This window comes from Pinus tabuliformis, chromosome J (genome assembly GCF_031772625.1).
Source record: "Pinus tabuliformis cultivar Carrire ecotype Pingquan chromosome J, CPIR1, whole genome shotgun sequence".
Classification (NCBI taxonomy): Eukaryota; Viridiplantae; Streptophyta; class Pinopsida; order Pinales; family Pinaceae; genus Pinus; species Pinus tabuliformis.
The window spans coordinates 1,040,586,935-1,040,607,824 of NC_142295.1; the positions used below are offsets into that span (position 1 = coordinate 1,040,586,935).

The following is a 20,890-nucleotide window of genomic DNA, read 5'->3' on the forward strand; positions in this document are numbered from 1 at the left end:
GCCACAGTCCAAGAGAGGAGATCCCTGCTTCTATACACTACCCAAACCTACCCTAATATGCTACCTAAAGGGACACCCTAACCGCAGTAAAGAGGTTCCCATACATGCTGTCTAAAGGATGCCAAGCTGCAGTCCAAGCAAGGAGAACTAAGGCCTATACACGCTGTCCTAACCTGCTCCTATACACTGTCGTAGCCTGCCCTAACTCGTTGTCTAAAGGATGACCTAATAGTAGTCAACAGAGGCTACTTGGCCGCAGTAAGAAGCCTCTATACGCAGCAAGGTAAGACCTAAACACAGTCATCCTACGCTGTTTTGGAAGTGTTTAGGACAACCCTTAGATGCAGCAAAAAGGAGATCTAGCCGCAGTCTATACATAGCTAAACACAGCCACAAAGATGATGACAGGATGCCCTAGCCGCACCAAGAAGAGACATCAAGGTAATGTCACTTCAGGATAGCATGGAGAGCTTAGATCAGAGGCCAAGTTGTTGTGGAAGTGCGGATTAGTTTGAGGGCTGTTTGAGGGTGCAAACAGGTGTTGGACAGGGTTGTCTCTAGGATCAAGGAGCTATGTGTAGGGTTGTTGAGGCCAAGCCCAATCAAGATTGTTTGAACTGCAATTAAGGGGTTTTGGAGTGAGCTGTAGATGACCGTTGTACTGTGATATGCAACAGGGCTTATCACCTCAGAACAAGAGACAACATGGATAGGCTTGGGGTAGATCTGTGCATAGTATGTACCGTAGCATAATTATGTGATAGGTGGCAGCATGATGAAGGCTACATGGTGTAGTATGGTGCAACGATGGGACAACATGGTAATGATGGGCATATAATAGCAACAAGAATGTATTGCAACAGCAGGATTATGAGGTATTGCAGCATACATTTGAGTGCAGCATAGTGCAATGAAGAGCTCAACATAGTGCAGCATGAGGAGATGCAGTACAATGATGGGTACAACCATGATTAGTGAAGCATGATGAGATGCAACATAGTGATGATGGTTGCAACACAGTGAGGTACAACATGATGACGAGGTGCAGCACAATGATAGGTGAAGCGTGGTGATGGAGTCACCTTGGAGAATCAGTTGAAGCAACATGTCTTCAACTGAGTTCAAATACCTCATGTATCATCTTCTTAGAGATGATTTATGCTCTTATTTAGATAAGTCAAAGTGTTGACTTCTGTTGTATATGTACTCTCTCTCACTCTCTCTCTGCTGAACTATTGAAGAACATATAAGAAGAATTGATCAAGGGTTTCCACACATTGGGGTTTGTCCCTGGCTAGTGCCACATCTTGTGTCCTCTTGTCTTGGCTTGTTTTCTGCGATTTATGTTTATGTTCTATCTGCAATTTACTATTATTCTGATGTGATTTCTAATATGGAAAAGATATTGAGCTAACTATGAAAATTGAAATAAATTGTTGTAAGCATAAAACACACCTAAAATTAACAAACTCCAAAGTAGGGAAGGATAAGATTTGAATGTTTTTTCCAAGGTAATTAGTTGTAACAACTTCTGAAAACTCCTAGAAGGGGAAGCTTCTGAAATCCCGATCATTCTCTCGGATTTCTAGAACCAACGCAGGCGATACTGGAGCAACCTGCTGGTGACCAACGCAGGCGATACTGGAGCAACCTGCTGGTGACCAACGCAGGCCATAGTGGAGCAACCTGCTGGTGAACACACCCCAGTAGGCTTACAGAGAGCGTTGGTCGTCAATTGACTCAAATGATGCAGTTTAGGGCTGAAATTCTGGGAAATGAAAGGTACATGCTTAGGGCTCTGTGCAAGATGGTGACAAGGGGGGATAGGATGTTGATTGATCCCTTTAGGAGGCTCACTGATCGGATGTGACAAAATGGCCTATAACACTCGTGACTACATAGATAAGTTCAAGACCGACATCAACATTACATAACCATTAATTCAAACAATTGGAAGTATTGGGCCATACAATGTCATGCAAGTCATCACTAATAATGCTTCTAATTATAAGGCAACCGGAGAAATAATTGAGGATAGATACCCCAACATATGTTGGTTTGGGTGTTTGGGTTACACAATGACCCCTTTGATGCATGACATTATTAAGATAAAGGAACCTCAATACAAATGGATTGGTTTTTATACAAGAAAGGCAAGAAAATGAAAAGATTTATTACCAATCATAGCAATACCCATGGCCTTTTCCATAGCCACTCAAGGTTGGAGCTATTGAAGAATGCAAAGACTAGATTTGCTAGCTATTACCTCACCTTTAGGCGCCTATTGAAGGTAAGCGAGGCATTGGCTAACATGGTATCAAGTGAATCGTGGCAAATATTAAAGGATTGTTGGAAATATTGAGAGGGGGATGAATCAATTTTTCACTTCAATTAATTAATTATTTTAATTTTCAGAGCATTAATTAGCATTAGCATCAGATCAAAACATAAATCAACAACATCATTTATAATGCACATTATCAAATACAATAGACACAAGATTTTTAGGTGGAAACCCTTCTAGGAGAAAAACCACCAAACACTTCATAAACAAGGTTACTTGGGAGTGGGAGCGAAAATGGCGAGCAGGAGCACGAGTGACATTTTCAGAAGCAATCGGTTTAGGAGCGATTCCGAGAGCGTTTTTTATATAATATATATATATTTAGAATTTTTTATATTTTGATGCATATATGTCAACAAAAGCATGTAGAATGATGAATTAGATATTAAAAACATTAAAAACATTAAAAAAAACATAGATTGAACCATATAACAACAATCATCTAGAAGTTATAATCTTCATCAACCACGTCCACAAGTTAGTAACATAGTAACATACAACATATTGAGTCTCATGATTCATCAATCTTAAAGTTTCAAGCTTTCAAAATTCAATATATAACATTTATCATCATTGATCACCAAAGTTGTACTCGTAAGCTAAGTGTAACCATTACAACAAATAATATCTAACATAAAATGAAATGAAACAACTTTCAACTTTCATGAAGCATCATATTTATAATTCATTACTAATGAGTTATAATTGCCAACATCAAACTTAAATTGTCATATATTGTTTAAGAAAATATCATAATAAATATGAAAGAGTCAATAGTTATAAAAGCTACTACAAACTAGAAAACAGAAGTAAATCTATTACCTATTTCTTATGCTTGGGCCTCTTGCCACCACAAGAAATGTCTAATTTTTTAGTCTTGTTGGAAAATCAGGATCTTTGTCATTAATATCACCCTCTAAGCATTAATATCCAGAGGTATCTTTGTCATTACCTATGTATCTGTATAAGGATCTTTGTCATTAATATCACCCTCTAAGCATTAACATAAGATAGAACAAGCATAGCATGTCAAGTCAAGATTTTGTTTAAGTGATGCGTACATTTTTAGGAGGGTCATGATAGAGGAGTTCGACAACCAATGTCACTAACATCAAGGTACATAGAGGGATTGGTGCTCTTGATTAAATACGAGTTTCATACCCTAATACATGACAAAATTCAATGGAAACATTGCAATCCTCCAATGAGGTCGGAACCACTCTCAAACATCCTAAGTCATTTCATGGTAATGTTAAAAATGTAAGTAAAAGGATGAAAATGAAGATTAAGGAGAATGTCATTCTCCTTAATCTTCATTTTCATCATTTTACTTTAAGAATTTAACATTACCATGAATAGCATATCAATACTAGGGCCTATACTTGATCCTTAAGCTGCCCCACTCAAAAATTATTTGTTTCTTTCAAAAAAAATTGCATTTCGAACATTACTACAAAAAAAAAAAAAAATTGCAAAAAAGGCAAAATGCTCCCAAAAAGGCAGGAAGTGAAAAAAAATTTAGGGAGCGTGCTCCCGAAATCGCTCCCTTTTTGGGAGCGATTTCGGAAGCACGCTCCCGACCCGCTGTCGAGTCGCTCCCGTCCGAAGCCCGTATTGGGAGCGGGATCGGGGGGAGAGGGGCGCTCCCCCGCAACACTGCTCTTAAATCTAATTTAATTTATTATTATTATTCATCTTTGTGACCATTACTCCTACCTTTGTGCTCTTGTTACTTATAGTGTCGATCAGCTCTCACACTTACCATCTATGATCTTTCTGGTCCTTGATGATGGGTGGAGTGTCCACCCGAAACATCGGACAAGGAAATCTATTACACAATTCATATCTGAAAGATTCAAACAATATGAATTAACTGTGGAAATATCCTTTCTCAAAGTCATCACTTTACCGGACAACCTGGGTCCTATGAGTGTATTGTAATTTACAATTACAGAGATAGCTTTCGTACTAATATTTATTAGAGAAGAGATAAGAGCAATATCATACCACTTGTCTTTTAGTGAGAGTATATACAGGCTATTGCATATTGTAAACCTTGGCAAACGAAAACTCAAACTGATTCAGAACTTGATGATGCTCAAATTTCAGTTCAATGTAATCATGCTATAGAACTTTAGCAATTGTTCCAAAGGTTATTCTTGCTGAGGCCTCCTTTGACACAATGCTTATGCCTCTTTGTGACTATAATTGAGACACGTGGAGCAAATCAGGGTCATTTAATCCAACATGAGCAGTCCATGGAACATTAGCAAAGAGAAAGCACCTTTTCTGATGGAAATCTACAGTGGTTTGGATGAACCTGGTAGCCTATTTGACCTAGCACAGGTGCACAGATCAGCACACTTTCAGGATAAAATTTCATGAATGCAAAGTTGCAAACTCAAATCTGATCAGAAACCTCAGACCTGATGTTATTAAAATTTTCAGTTCAATCTAATCATGCCATAGAACTATTAGCCATTGTCCCTTAGGTTACTCTTGCAGAAGCCTTCCTTTGTCCCCGTGCTTTTTGCTGTTCGTGGCTATACTTAACACATATAGGATAAATCAGGGTCATTTAACCCAGCATAACGGGTCCATGGAACATTTTGCAAATGAAAATGCATCTTTGCTGACTGAAACCTAAAATGGTTTGGATGAACCTGGTAGCCTATCTGAGGTAGCACGGCTTCACAGATCAGCAAACTGCAGGATAAAATCTTCATCAATGCAATGAAAACGCTAGCTCCTAACCAGAGGTTTCTCTGAACAAGCTTTGTAAATGGACCCTGAATCTACACAAAGACATTAAGGCATATGTGACACTCACATACCACAGTACCTCATGTAGATGGAATGATCTTAAAAGTTTCCACAGTACAAAAAGTATTGGTGCATGCAAAGTGTATTAGCAGCTTGGAGGCTTGGAAAGTGGAACTTGAATGGTAATTATGTATCTGTGACTGATGAAGAAGACTTAATTTCTTGTAGTACTAAAGGTAATGCTTAAATGCAGCCTACAGCATCAATCGCACTAAGATTATTTAGGCTTCCGCTAAAAAAAGACCACTACATGCTTGCAGAGAAAGTTGTAAATTCTAGGCAAGTGCTGTTAGCAGTAGCACCACTGGCAACACACTACCATAGAACCCTGTTGAGTTTTATACCCTTTAATTGTACATCTATCCATGTTGGGAGAACTTGAAGATTTTTTAATGCCCCTACAACTGGGAATTCCACCCTCAATCAAACAGATATTGCATAATTGCACACACATGCAAATGCCTGGTAAATGATTAAAGAAAGGAACAATTGTTTAAAATTATGCAACCTTCCTTCTGCACCCATATACCAAAATTGGCACTTTGGAGGTTGCTTTTCAAAGATATTAATTTCCTTTTGGATGTTGGTGGTTGCTGGATTCAGGATGCAAAACTGTGACTCAGAACAAAGCCATTTTCAAGGCATAATATTCAGAAGCATCAAACACTCATGGAGCTTGCAAGGAGTCTTTTGAATTTTGCAAAAAGTGACCATGTTATCCACAATTAATTGCAATTGTTCCTCTCTTCCAGATATATTGTTAATTCAACAAGATCTCAAGTCTCGTGATTATTTTACTAGCAAAGAAAATTTCAGGGAAAAATATGCCTCATGAGACATTTTCTTCTGGAAACTACACAACTCTTTTAGGAAATGGAAACGCCGTGGAAATATTTGCATATCAGAGGTTAAAAATTATTTTTCATGGCAGTGATGGAGCTGACCACCGTTTTCTCTACAAAATAAAACATGATCTGCAAAAAGATGCTCATATGCTTAATCAAAACCTTGAGAAAAGGTTCGAACTCCAAAGAATATGATCCCTGTCATCCCTTGATAGATCCAGGGTTTAGATGGATCTAGCCTGTTTTTATTAATGTTTTGTATGGCCAAACATTTTTTTTAATTTTTATTAATTAATGTTTTACTTTATTTTTCTTTATAAGACCAACATTTATGTTTTATAAGTTATGTTACATTATGCATCTCCCCCACCTAGGCTGTAGAAAGCACCTCTCAGAGGCAAGGGGCCTAAAACCTATTTGCAAGATTTCTGCATAGCATGTAGGAAGAATGATCAGCAAACAATGCAAAATGTACAATGCATGTATGAAAAATGCAAAGCAACAACCACTCCCAGGTGGAAATGTATAAAACCAAGCCTCTTGCAATGTTCCCTTGATTTTCCATAAATAATGTTTTGAGATACATTTCTGATCCAGTGTCCTGGCCTGGAGAAAGAGAAGCTTTCAAACAAAATAACAACAATAAATTTCACCACGCTCGCCAGAACCTCAATGACAACTATCTTAGCACTCACTTACAGTGGCAAAATGTATTGATTGGAAACAGTGATTATGGAAGAGCACAACAATTGAACTCTAGCCTATTTATGCACTCCTCACCTTACAGTACAACCTTAGTCAGGGAGGTGACAATCTTAAACAGGGAAGAGCTCAACAATTTAACTCTAGTCTATTTATGCACTCCTCACCTTACAGGACAACCTTAGTCAAGGAGGTGGCAATTTTAAACAGGAAATGGACCTTTGTCAGTTTCTACAGGTTATTGTCAATTGTTAAGCTGTGCAGGAGAAAACTCAAAGTGAGTGAAACCTCTGTTGATCAAACATCCATTCAATGTAATCATGTCAAAGAACTATTAGCAGTTGTTCATAGGGTTACTCTCGCTGAGGCCTCTTTTCAATGCCAGGCTTTTGCCTGTTCATGGCTATATATTGGGTAAATGAGGGCCATTTAATCCAGCATCAACTGTCCACCAAAGATTTTCAAATGAGGATGTCTCTTTTCTAGTACAAATCTACAGTGGTCTATATGGGTGATACAATCAGGCACTTTAGTGCTATAGGGCACATTCATGTGATGATTAATATTCTTATAACCAGTGGTGAGAACATCGCGATTTTTTTTCCCTGGCAATTTTTTCGGCAATTTTTTATTTTAAAAAAATCGCGAATTTTTCGTAAAAAGCACGATCTAACGAGTAAAAATCATGAGTGGCGGAAACAGCGGGTTTTAAGAGCCGATTTTTGGTATTTTTTGTCATTTTTTTCAGACTGTGGGCAAGTTTGAGAGCTGAATAGGGGAGGAAGTCATCTACAGGGACAGAGGAGGAGAAAAACCAAATATTTTAACATCCCAAGCAAGAAAAATTTGAGTTTGGACCAAATTTCTTCAGCAAAGCATGGTTTCCAAGTATGGCACCAAATTTAGCCAATTTTTTTTTGTTTTTTTCTTGTTTTCATTTGGGTTTCTATAACCCATTGATTATCAATGATTTTTGAGTGGATTTAATTGTGTTTTTTTTTCATTTTTGTTGCATAGAGTGGAGAGAGTTCATTTTGGTCAAAAATGCAAAAACTGGATTGTTAGATTTATAAGTTTAATTTTTTCTTGTGCTCTATTTTTTTGCATCATTTTTGCTTGGGTTTGAACGTGCATTTTTTCCATTATTATTGCATTGAGTTGAGGTTTTTTTTTTGTCAAAAATTCAATGTGTTGTATGTAAATTCTATTTTTATTTTTTTTAACTTGCAATTCTTCTCGTGCCCTAAGTTCAACTTCAAACTTCATCTTACATTAAAACTCAAGAGTTCAACAAAGTTACAAACATGCCAAGGAAATTGGGCCCTTTGTGGGAATTTGGTGAACCTGATGGAGGGTTTGACAGATCAAACTTGACTTGCAAGTTTTGTGGGCATCATATCACAGAGGGGGTATACAAATTAATGTATCACCTTGCACAAATCCCTGGACATGAGGTAAGGCCTTGCACCAATACAAATCCTGAAATCATCCGAAGAGCCCTCAGATCATTGAAAGAAATAGAGCAAACCAAACTGTCCAAGTCAGCTCTGAAGAGTCAACTAGCAGGGAATAGAGTGATAGGAGGTGAATATAACAGTGGCATTGGTTCTACTTCAGCATCAATATGTACAACCAACCCTATAGTTGCCTCATCATATTTTGTTCCTAGAACCACGTCTGGTTCACAACCATCTATCTCTTTAATTATTTAAAAAAAAAAAAAAAAATTGACAAGTTGTTGGGCAATTTTCTTCTTTGGAATGATATTCCTTTCGGCGTTGCAAGAAATAATCGATTTTTCCAACCTGCTGCTGATGTTATTGCAATTATTGGCCCAGGGTACAAAGTCCCTTCTTATGATGACTTTAGAGGCCACATTCTTCAAAATGAGAAGGTTGACTGCACCAAGAAATTGGAGGAGTTTAGGGCATCATGGGCGCACACAGGATGCACTGTGATGTTAAATGGTTGGACCGATCAAAAGGGCAAAAGCCTTATAAACTTCTTGGTTAATTATCTCAAGGGGAATATGTTTATGAAATTTGTTCATGCCTCTACACATATCAAAGATGCATGATTATTATGTGATTTGTTGGATGTGTTTATTTTGAAGGTGGATCTAGAACATGTTGTCCAAGTCATAACAGACAATGCTGCAAATTATGTTGATGCTAGCAAGATGCTTATGGAGAGGCGTCCTACTTTATTTTGGACACCTTGTGCTACACATTGCATTGATTTGATGTTGGAGGACATAGGAAAAATTACTTTTGTCAAAGATATTGTTGACTCATCAAAAAGCATTACAAAATTTATATATAATCATGCATCTGTGCTTCATTTGCTGAGAACATTCACCAACAACACGGAGCTAGTGCGCCTTGCCAATACACGGTTTGCCACAAGTTTCATATCTCTTCAATCCCTCTTGAATTCTATGTGGGATGTGAAGAGAATATTTATTTCAAATCAGTGGCGTGTTTTGGCATTTAGCCGCAAACCAAAGGGAGAGGCCATATGCAGATTAGCTTCATACCAGGAAAGCTTCTGGGCAGGAGTGCAGGAAGTGTGTAGCATTACTGAACCTTTGGTAAAGGTTATTCGATTAGTTGATGGTGACAAACCCGCAATGGGCTACTTGTATGAGGCCATGGACAAGGCCAAAGAATCCATTCGGACCTACTATGATGATAAGGGAGATGGGGGGCTTCAAGAACAACTTCTCCTACGGAAAGTGATTGATGAACGATGGAACAACACACTCCATCGTCCCATTCATGCTGCAGGGATCTACCTGAACCTCGCATTTGCTTACCCCTGTGGGTTCTTATTTGATGTTGAGGTCATGGATGGATTCTTCACATGTGTTCATAGAATGGCGCCATCTCCAGTAGAACGTGTAGAAATCTCCAAAGAAATGGAGATATACATGATGGCAGGTGGCACATTTAGCTTTGACATGGTCGTGGTTGATAGGGAGACTAAAATGCCAAGTATTTTTTAATTTGTTTCAAATATCATTGTCTCTTCAAGTTCATAACTTCATACTTTGCTTCAACTTTCAAATTTCATTTTTTTCTTATGTTTATCTTATTTGTAATTTTGTTGTAGAAGCTATGGTGACAGAGTACCCAATCTGCGAAAGCTTGTCATTTGAGTGCTCAGCGAAACATGTAGCTCCTCAAGATGCAAGCGCAACTAGAGTGTAATTATTATTTTATGACCCTTGTACAGGTTGGAGTCCCCGCGACTTAATGACATGGTATACGTCTACTACAATCTTCGATTGTGGGTGCGGCAACTTGAGAGGACACCTGATATGGAGGCCATCTCATTGGATGGGATTGACACCACTACTACATGGAGGGCTGAGGCCGAGAGGCCTCTCATGGAGTATGTCGCTGATTGGTTAGAGCAAGAGGTAGTGGAGGGGGTAGAGGAGAAGGAGAAGGAGGAGATGACACCACCTACCCAGGCTACCCCTGTCACCAGTAGAGTACGTGGTCTACCTCCTATAGACCCTAGTTCTTCAACTTCTAGAGGACAATAAAGTCCACTACCAGCTCCACCGCCATCTACATCTAGAGGGAAAGCTATTGCATTTTCTCGCAAGAGGGGGCAGAGGAAATCAATAATATTAGTTATTTGGTTCATTTCATTGTATATGACATTATGACTCATGATATGAGATACATTATTATATTTTTTTTTATTATGACCCTTGTACAGGTTGGAGTCCCCGCGACTTAATGACATGGTATACGTCTACTACAATCTTCGATTGTGGGTGCGGCAACTTGAGAGGACACCTGATATGGAGGCCATCTCATTGGATGGGATTGACACCACTACTACATGGAGGGCTGAGGCCGAGAGGCCTCTCATGGAGTATGTCGCTGATTGGTTAGAGCAAGAGGTAGTGGAGGGGGTAGAGGAGAAGGAGAAGGAGGAGATGACACCACCTACCCAGGCTACCCCTGTCACCAGTAGAGTACGTGGTCTACCTCCTATAGACCCTAGTTCTTCAACTTCTAGAGGACAATAAAGTCCACTACCAGCTCCACCGCCATCTACATCTAGAGGGAAAGCTATTGCATTTTCTCGCAAGAGGGGGCAGAGGAAATCAATAATATTAGTTATTTGGTTCATTTCATTGTATATGACATTATGACTCATGATATGAGATACATTATTATATTTTTTGTTGATATTTTGAGGCTGAGTTGGGACTCAAGACTTACCATTCAGGTATGATTCACTGTTATGTGTGATGTAGCACTAGAAATATTACACATCTTATATATTAGTTCTTTTATCATCTTTATGTATCAATGCATTTAATTTATGTCGTAGATGCTTTAGATATTAAAAAAAATTGAAAAAAATGAATATTTTTGTATTTCCTGATTTTTCCTATTTTTTCTGATTTTTTCTCCTCACTGATTTTATCCTGATCGCGATGTTCGCAACATTGCTTATAACCACCACATGACTCACTCCTTTCAAGTAGTTGTTAATCCTTAGTTGAGACTTAGGGCAGTTTAATGAGAAGCAGTTAACTCCTATTTTGTTCTAGTGAAAGACAATTTAGGTCGGTTCTAAACTCCATTCTGCAATCACGCATGCAAGGTCACAACACAGTTTTACACTACTCTGGGGGTTGTTGTGAAGACATCATTTTATTAGAATTGCTGTAAAACTTTGGTCTTTATAGTGGTTTCTGCCAATGTTTTGAGTTTGTTAGCTACTTTATGCACAAGTATAATTCCTATACCAACAACAATTCACAGTTATCTTCCTGTATCATTTTTTTCAATTTTTTAGAATTACTGCAAAATTTTGATCTTTATACTCGTTTATGCTGTGTTCTGAGATTGTTGGCTACTTTATGCAAGATTATAATTACTGTACTGACAAAAATTTGCTGTTATCTTCCTGTATCATATTTTCTCCAATTGTTTTGCCATCTATCTGACTGGGCATTTTTCTTGCAATTTGATCCCACTACTTTTTTCAGATTTCTCAGCAATGATCGATGATACTTTGTAAACATTTCACATTTTCACATTTCACTCAGGCAATAAATGAGTGTCCATGGCATTTTTTTCTATCAAAACTTTCAAATAGCTCATGCTAAGATAATAAATCTTCAATTTTCTACTGTTGAATAAGGTTATTCTAAATCAATATCATTTTACTCTAAATTTCAAACATGTTGGAGTATAACCATAAAGTATCATCAATCAAAACTCTAGCAATCAACTTTTATGTTGATCACAGTTATACTGCATCTTCATCTTCCGTTTATTATTGAAGAATATTTCAAGGAGAAAAGCGGATAATGTTCTTGGAAAAATATTGCAGCTTTTTTATTATTTATAGTTTGCTCAATTATACAGCATATGACTTTTCATGTTCACAATTTATGAGTGCCATTACCGAGTCTGAACGGTGAAAACGTGAAGGAATGTTTCAACACACAAGAAAGGCCAAAAATCTTGAACATACCTTCATCATCTGAAACAATATTTCTGGCACCCATGGTGACAGATTAGTTTAGAGAGATGTTGAAAATCTGACAGCTCCCAGCTTACAGGATTACTTTCATAGAACCTCAGAACTGGATTTCTCAACCTGGTAAAAGTCAACGAATCAATTTCTTAATGTTCCTGGAAACACCATTAGTGAATGTCCAACACAATTCAAAGAATTCTGATTCAAATTGTTTGCAAGTCATGTACATTCGACACTAAACCCTTGTCAACCTAGACAGGAAATTCCAAGACAATCCCCAGTTATCCAAATCAAATAAAACCAGCAAAATACTCTTAAAACATAAATAAATCAGGCTGGTAACAAACAAATAACAAAGTCTAAAACACTGCCAACATTGTTTAAACTTTAATATGTCAAAAAAATAAAAACGAATCCCAAAATAATCAAATTTATTTGATATTCAGCCCAACAAGACCCCCGTAACCCCAACAAAGGAAGTTACAAAAGAATCCAAGTTCTCTAAATCCCAAAAATTCAACAATTCACCCTTATTCAAAACACACAAACCAACCCAAGCATGAAGACCCACATCTAAAACACTGCCAAAAATATGTAAGCCTTGATACATCAAAAAGCTCAAATCCTAATTATCTTGAATTTGTTTCATATTCAACCCACCAAAACCGTTGTCACTCCAAAATTCAAAGTTGCAAGAAGATCAAAGTTATTTTGAGCTTAGTCTCGGAGTATCCACAGTAGAAACCATATTTCTGTCAACGTTTCAAATCCCAACAAGGATCCATTGTCAAGACCAATCTGAATGATGATAGAAGAAGAGCTTGTGAAAGGATAAATAGTTAAAGAAAAAAAAATTATTGAAAGTCGGCTAATAACTTTATTTTATTTTTAATATTAATTTTTATTTATCATTTTTTTATTAATAATTAATATTCTAAATAGTAAATAAATTATTATTATTATTATTATTTATAATTTATGATTATCATAATTAAATTATTCTTATTTATAGATTTTATTGTTAAATAATACTAGTTTTAAATTTTTTACAATTAATAATAACAATAATTAATTTATTAAGAATAATATTTATTTTTTTTTTTTTATTTTTAAATGATAATCATTTTTATTATAATTAAATTATTCTTATTTATAGATCTAATTGTTAAATAATACTAGTTTAAAATTTTTATATAGTTCTTAATTATGAAAATAGTTCATAATAATAATTATTAATTTATTAAGAATAATAATTATTTTATTCTATTTTATTTTATTTTTATAATATAATAAAATAACATAAGTAGATTTTATTCTTAGTTAGACACTGATTATTATTATGATTGATTTGTTAATATTATTATTACTATTATTAAAATAACCCTAAATTTTAATACTAATAATTATTATAAAACCTAATATTAGTTTTAAATTTTTTACAATTAATAATAATAATTATTAATTTATTAAGAATAATATTTTTTTTAATTGTTAATAATTTTTATTAAATTATTCTTATTTATAGATCTAATTGTTAAATAATACTAATTTAAAACTTTTATTTAGTTTTTAATTATGAAAATAATTCATAATAATAATTATTAATTTATTACGAATAATAATTATTTTATTCTATTTTATTTTATTTTTATAATATAATAAAATAAAATAACCTAAGTAGATTTTATTCTTAGTTAGAAACCGATTATTATTATGATTGATTTGTTAATATTATTATTACTATTATTAAAATAGCCCAAATTTTTAATACTAATAATTATTATAAAACCTAATCCTAATATCTATTTTAATTCATATGAATATATAAAACAAAAAACAAACAAACAAACAAACAAACAAACAAAAAACAAAACAAAACAAAACAAAACAAAACAAACAAAACAAAAAACAAACCTCATTACCTGAGAAGTTTTTGGTGGTTCTAACCTTTTGATTAAGGGGAGCCAACTACCACTGATCTCGATACCATTGTCCCGATTGAGATTCTGGGGTTGTTTTATAATCTCAAGAGCCTCCTTGATCTTCCTTCTTTGATGTTGCTCTTCCCTTGCGATGATTGAGGTGTTTTCCAAACAAACCTAATGTTTTGTTTTTGAGGAATGCTCTGCAAGTGCTGAAGTACGAGATCTTCCGTTCTTGATATCAGCTCCATGTTCTTTCAGTCTTTTCTGCAAAGAACGACCTGTTTCACCAATGTAACTTTTGCCACATGAATAGTCTGTTGACCACTACGTGTCAACTACCGATAGCAGTACACCACCTTTTTTCGCAAAAGGGATAGCGCTTGATCAACGTGTCCGTGCCATTCGACTATCATCATCTGCCTTATCATGTTATATTGTAAGCTCAGTCTGCACGTGTAAATTGTAAATAATCTTAGCAGATCCGTGTCATGTATGTAATTGCCTAAGTAAACCTAATCTTCTAGTGATGATCTACGTTCCGGAAGGTTTTTTGTCTCACCGACCCATGGTCGACAGAGTTTTCCTTCAGCTTAACCCCAAAGCAGGAATGGATTTTGTCATTAGAATCTTAGGGGAGTCCTAGTGTACTAGGTCGAGTCTATGTAAAAGTGATTTGGGAATAGTGCTAACTATTTGGTTAGGCGATTTTATTACAAATTGCTTGATCTGCTAGATTATAGTTGTGTCACAAAACTAGGTAGTCTATGAGGGTTTATGTCAAATGGGTTTTCCCCCTTGAGATGTAAAAATGTAAAAATCATGATGTAAAGTGTCTTGAGGGTTAGAAAATGTTTTATCCCCTCATAGGCCCTAGGTAAAATTCCCAAAGGCTAAGTTCGAGGGTCAAAAAATAAATAAATAAAAAATAAAAATAAAAAAATAATAATAATAATAATAAATATATATATAAGAAAATAAAATAAAAATTAAAAAATAAAATAATAAAAAGTCAAAGTTTTGAGGAAATAAATGCAAAATTTTAATTTTTTAATATATTAAAATGCATTTAATTTAAAAAATGTGAAATTTCTTCAACATTTAAAATTTCAACAGATGAGATTAAAAGAGATTTTGATCCTCATCAATGGTCGAGATTACTTTGACATGGATCACTCGAACTAGCGGTTGGGAATTTTATCTTTAAATAAGGTGTCAGGGGTCATTTAAGATGATTCAACCTAGGAGTGTGCGCTGAGTGAAAGCTCTCTTGTAATCGTTTTTCATGTGCACATAGAGAAAGACTTTGGGATTAATCTCTGCTGGTGTTACTCTTCGAAAAAATGTTGTGAGATGTTTTATTTTCTTGCATAAGATTTATTTTTAACCATTGACGTTAGCATATTGAATATTGATTTAAACACAGGTATCTTGTTTGATCACTAAGGTTTGAATGATAGTTTAATTTCTGAATATAATGGTAGGTATCTCCATTAGATCTGAATTTCACTAGTGTTTTCTCTCTCTATGTTAATGGTTGAATTAAGCTATGCAGGAAATCCTTGATGATGGATCCCTGTGGGATTTGAAACGTTGACAGAAATATGGTTTCCACTGTGGATACTCCAAGACTAAGCTCAAAAGAAATGAACCACAGATGCCTAAAATCCAGAATCAAAGTTATTCAAATTTTCCATGCATCCAACCAATTTACGCTTAGAAAAACACAGAAAACCAGCCTAATAAATGAGCCAAATGGTCATGTGAGACACTGTCAAAAAATATATAAACCCCAATACATCGGAAAGCTCAAATTCCAATAAACTTATTTATTCATTTTCAGCCCAAACAAAAAAAAACAAGATTTACCCACCAAAATCGGAAAAAAATGGAAGCTTTCAGTCAAACACTATGCTAACTAAAATTATACTGCTTCAAATTCCACGAATCCAACCAATTTACTTTTAAACAGATGCAGAAACCAGCCAATAAATGAGCCAAATGATCAAGTTGGAACACTATCAAAGAACATATAAACCCCAATATATCGGAAAGCTCAACTTCCAATAAACCCGTTTATTACATATTCAGCCCAAACAAAAAAACAAGAATAACCCACCAAAATCGCAACAAAAAGGAAATTTTCAGTCAAACCCTACACAACCTGACATTATACTGCTCACAAAACGTTTAAATGGTAGAAATCCGAAAATGGAAAAAGTTCCAAATCTCTCAAAACTTAAAAGTTCTCAGATACCCAAGCAAGCATTACCCACAAACAGTGAGATTTTAAAGAGGTTTAAAAACAACAATACACAATACACAATGTTCACAAAAAATGTAGAAACCACAAATGAACGATGACAAACTGGGTGCAACAAAGCCACCCCCGCAAAAGGCCCTCTTTCGCTGACAAGTAATTAGGGCCACAAACATACAACTGAGGTGTAGCTCAAGGGATTGGATCAAAAGGCACGTGCTCTCTATGTACGACAACTTGAGCACCAAAGTAGCAGTTGGTAGGTTAAATGCCTACAGGTGGATATAAGAAATCCATCATAATGGGTCAATGTAATGGGTAGAACTCCCACAAGATCTGAAGGCTAGCCACTGGAGATGGATGGGATATTAGACAGGACTATTGCTCCTTAACTGGCTTTGTTGTGTCTATAACTTGTTCCACACCTCTTGCTTCCACTCAGCCACCTAGATTTACTTCAAGAATTTAACATAATGGTGGATGAGGGCCTTGTCGATGGTTTTGGTTCAGGGAGGCATGACCTTGTCTTGCCAGCAACTAACGACCTCTTAACGAGTGATGATATCCTTGCTGAAGCCGGTATAGTCGCTGACTATACTGGCTAGGCAGGGCACGAAAATAACCAGAGTAAGATCTCAACTCTTGCATGCCCCAACTCACCTTGGGATTTCTAGAACTATTACCTCTTACTTACAGGTTCTTTCGTCTAGTCAAAACAATAAGCGACAGGCATAGCCTCAACATGCAATAGATGGAAGCTATGTTGCAGGAAACGTGGTATAGAGGTTCGTTTCTGTACGGAAACGGGTACGAAACGCGGAAACGGGTACGAAACGCGGAAACGCGTTTGGTACGGCCGTGAAACGCGTTTCCGGCCATACTGCCGCGTTTCCCGAAATGGAAACGTGGCCAGTAGGGCCGGAAACACGTTTCAGGGCTGTACGACCACGTTTCCTCATTAACTTGTGTTTTTTTTATTTTTTATTTTTTAATTTACTTTTAGGGTATGTTAGTGACTTCTTGTTGCTTCTAGATGCGTGTCTAAAGTTATAAAAGTGAATTTTTGCCCTAGTGTTGATATGTAGTTCATCAGGAAGTTTGATGGATATGCAGTTCATGGTAATGTTAAATTCTTAAAGTAAAAGTGATATTCTCCTTTATTTTTCATTTTCATCATTTTACTTAAATTTTTAACATTACCATGAAATGACTCAGGATGTTTTGGGAGTGGTTTCGCCCTCATTGGATTTCATATGGAGAAAGTGGAATTTTAGATCTCACTCAAAATCCAGCAGAGTTATTTGTTTTTCAGGATTTCAGGATTGGAGGGATTGCAATGTTTCCATTGGATTTTATCATGTACTAGGGTATGGAACTTGTATTTAATCAAGAGAACCAAGCCCTCTATGTAGGGGAAACTCCCAATAATCAAGATCATGTAGAGTACTAGGGTATGAAACGTGTACTTAATCAAGAGCACTAAGGTCGTTCGACTATGTAGGAGGAGACTCCCAATACAACAGTGGTCCTTCTAAAGAATGGGATGTGGATGCAGAAAATCCTGATTTGGATCTCTCTCTTGCAGCCTTATAGTCTTTATTGTACTTGCAGCCTCATATATTAATATAAATAAAGGCTGATTTTGAGATTTGGATATATAATAAAGGTTGCTTTTGGATATTCCAATATTTTTATTTTCATTATGTGATCATTCATGAGTAAATGTGATGTAAATTAAATCTTAATGTTTAAGTGTAATAAATTGTAATGTATCATTTATGCTTTATGATTGCACATATATATATATATATATATTTCAATATATATATATATATATATATATATATATATTCGTGTTTCCCCGTTTCCAAAATTTGGGGAGGTCGCGTTTCGTATCACTTCCCGTTTCAGAAACTCGTACCCGTTTCCCCGTTTCGTGCAACTTAGGATGGAAGAAGGTTGAGACCTCGAGGTTCACCACAAGCCCCCTGTTTACAAGACAAACAGGTATCTTTAAGACCAGCCTGTAGATGCAGTACCATGCTACAGTTGAACTATACTCAGAGAGTCAGAGGGAATGGTTTGAGAAAGACAGCGCGGGGCACCTCCCACCCACCAGACCTCCACTCAGCCACAGCTCAATGGACAAAGAATAATCAACAGCTTCTTCCTTTCGGCCTCGGATGTTAGGAGTAGCTCTCGTTCCTCTAATCCCCCCATGACCATACAATTAGATTTCCCAATGGTTCTGGAGGACCCAAACAAGGAGAGATTGTATTGCTCGCCTCCCTCGCCATTGGCCATAAAATCCGAGAGATGCTGACTTCATTAGCCTCATCTTCAACTCCCCTTTTTCTTCTTTGGAGTTACACAGTGCAGCAATGACATACTTTGTATCTCTCATTTTTGGTCACTTCATGCGATTTTATACATTCTCTAATTGTACTTTTATTTCACTTTAGTCTTATTTTAGTCATATTTTAGCCTTGTTAGCTTTGAAGTTACAATGGAGTCGCATTTTAAGCCTTGTTAACTTTGAAGTTACAATGGAGTCGCATTTTTAGCCTTGTTAGCTTTGGAGTTACAATGGAGTCACATTTGCACTCCCACATGTCTTGTATTTACACCGCATGTATATTCTAGTCCCATTGACCTACTCTTGTGGTCACCCGAGGACATTAATAAAATTATCTTATCTTATCTTATCTTATCTTATCAAGGGAGTAGAACCAAAAGAATTGAAAAAAACAATCCAAATAAAAAGCACAAGGGTATTCTACGCAAGCAAAACTCATTTCCAGCAAGGGAACCAGAACCAACAATAATGAAAGAGCAGCCCAATCAAATGGATAGGTAATGGTGCAAATCAGTGTTGACAATCTCGGTGTTAGATTGCCGATATTCAGAAATATCGCCAATAAAATATCGCAATATTTTCACTCCCTGAAAATATCACGATATTTCCGAGATATCGCCAATATCTCGGGAAAATATCGCGGGACGATAGTAAATATCACCAGTCCGTCTAACTAGTGCCTAGAAAAGGGAAAAACAATTTTTTTTTGCTCATTTTGGGTTTCTTAGTGTTGGAGAAGGAAGGGGAGAGCGTTGTGGTAGTTGTCAAGGAGGAATTGAGGATCAAAGAGCCATTATCACCACCAACTACGAATTTTTTTGTTGATCAAGATTGAAGAACAGTGAGACAAACTTCATTTCTTTCACTAACAGTTATGTTCTTAAAAACCCCTACGTTAATAATTTTTTTCATAGATTTAGGGTTATTCTTGCTTGTCTTTTTGCCTACCAACATTTTTCTTCTTCTTTTTTCCATTTGCTATGATTTTCATGCCCATGAGCCAATGCAAGGGTTTTCTCCATATTTGGAGAGCAAACCCATTTCTTTTTTTGACTTTCAAATGCACCCTCTTATTGTCATTTTTCATTGAATTCACATTGCAAATAATGTAGCAAAAAAATTATTTTGTAAAATGAGGTGGTTATTACTTATTATTTTTCGTGTATGGGTGGAGTAACTTTAATCATTAATTCCATTTTTTTGTTTTTTTGGTGCCCTAGGGTTGAATTAGATCACTACAAATATGCCAAAAGCCTTGGACCCATTTTGGGAGTATGGGGAGCCTGATTGTGGGACAAATCAGGCATATCTATAATGCAAATTATGTGGGACTAGGATGACAGGAAGGGTTACGCAATTGAAATACCATCTGGCTAGACTCACTGGACATGATGTTGGGCTTTGTACAGTTTCTAGTTCGGAGCTTATACAAAAAGCTCTTAAAGCAATTGATGAAAAAGACAGAAAGAAAGAAGAGGCAGAAAGACACAAGGTTGAACGTGCAGGTAGATCTTTCGGGATACCTTCTTCTGATTTTGAGGCTAAGGGTAGTGGGAGGGGCTCCACAACATCACCCGCTATTGCTAGTGTGAGCTCATCATTTTTTGTTCCACGAACTTGACATGGAGCACAACCTTCCATAAAATCAATTGTTAAAAAAAAGGAGAAGCAAGAAGCAGATAGAGTTATGGGGAGGTGTCTTTTCTGGAGCAACCTACCTCTCAGCATCACCAAAACCAATCCATTTTGACAGCGAATGTGTGATGTTATTGGTGTTGTGGGCCCAGGGTACAAAAGTGCTACATATGAGGAGTTGCAGGGGGCAATTCTTCAAGCAGAAAAGCAGGACATCAACTCTAGATTGGCGGAGTTGAAACAAACATGGGAAGTTTTTGGATGCACAGTGATGTCTGATGGTTGGACAGGTAGGAAGGGTAGGACCCTTCTAAATTTCTGGGTACATTGTCTTAAAGGTACCATGTTTATTAAACCAATGCATGCATCAGCACATATCAAAGATGCAACAATGATATGTGAGTTGTTAGATGGGTTCATCTGGGAGATTGGTGTGCAGAATGTGGTGCAAGTCATAACAAACAATGCAGCTAATTATGTGTATGTAGA

The 20,890-nt window shown here is 36.3% G+C and overlaps 1 pseudogene across 1 annotated transcript in view; it reads right to left on the reverse strand.

Moving 5' to 3' along the window:
* The window catches only part of LOC149230459 (transcription elongation factor SPT6-like), a 268,783-nt pseudogene that overhangs the window by 213,611 nt on the left and 34,282 nt on the right, over positions 1-20,890 (reverse strand). Inside the window, exon 2 of the transcript XR_016248008.1 lies at positions 12,223-12,348. The product of XR_016248008.1 is annotated as a transcription elongation factor SPT6-like (transcript). The remainder of the gene's footprint in view (positions 1-12,222; positions 12,349-20,890) is intronic.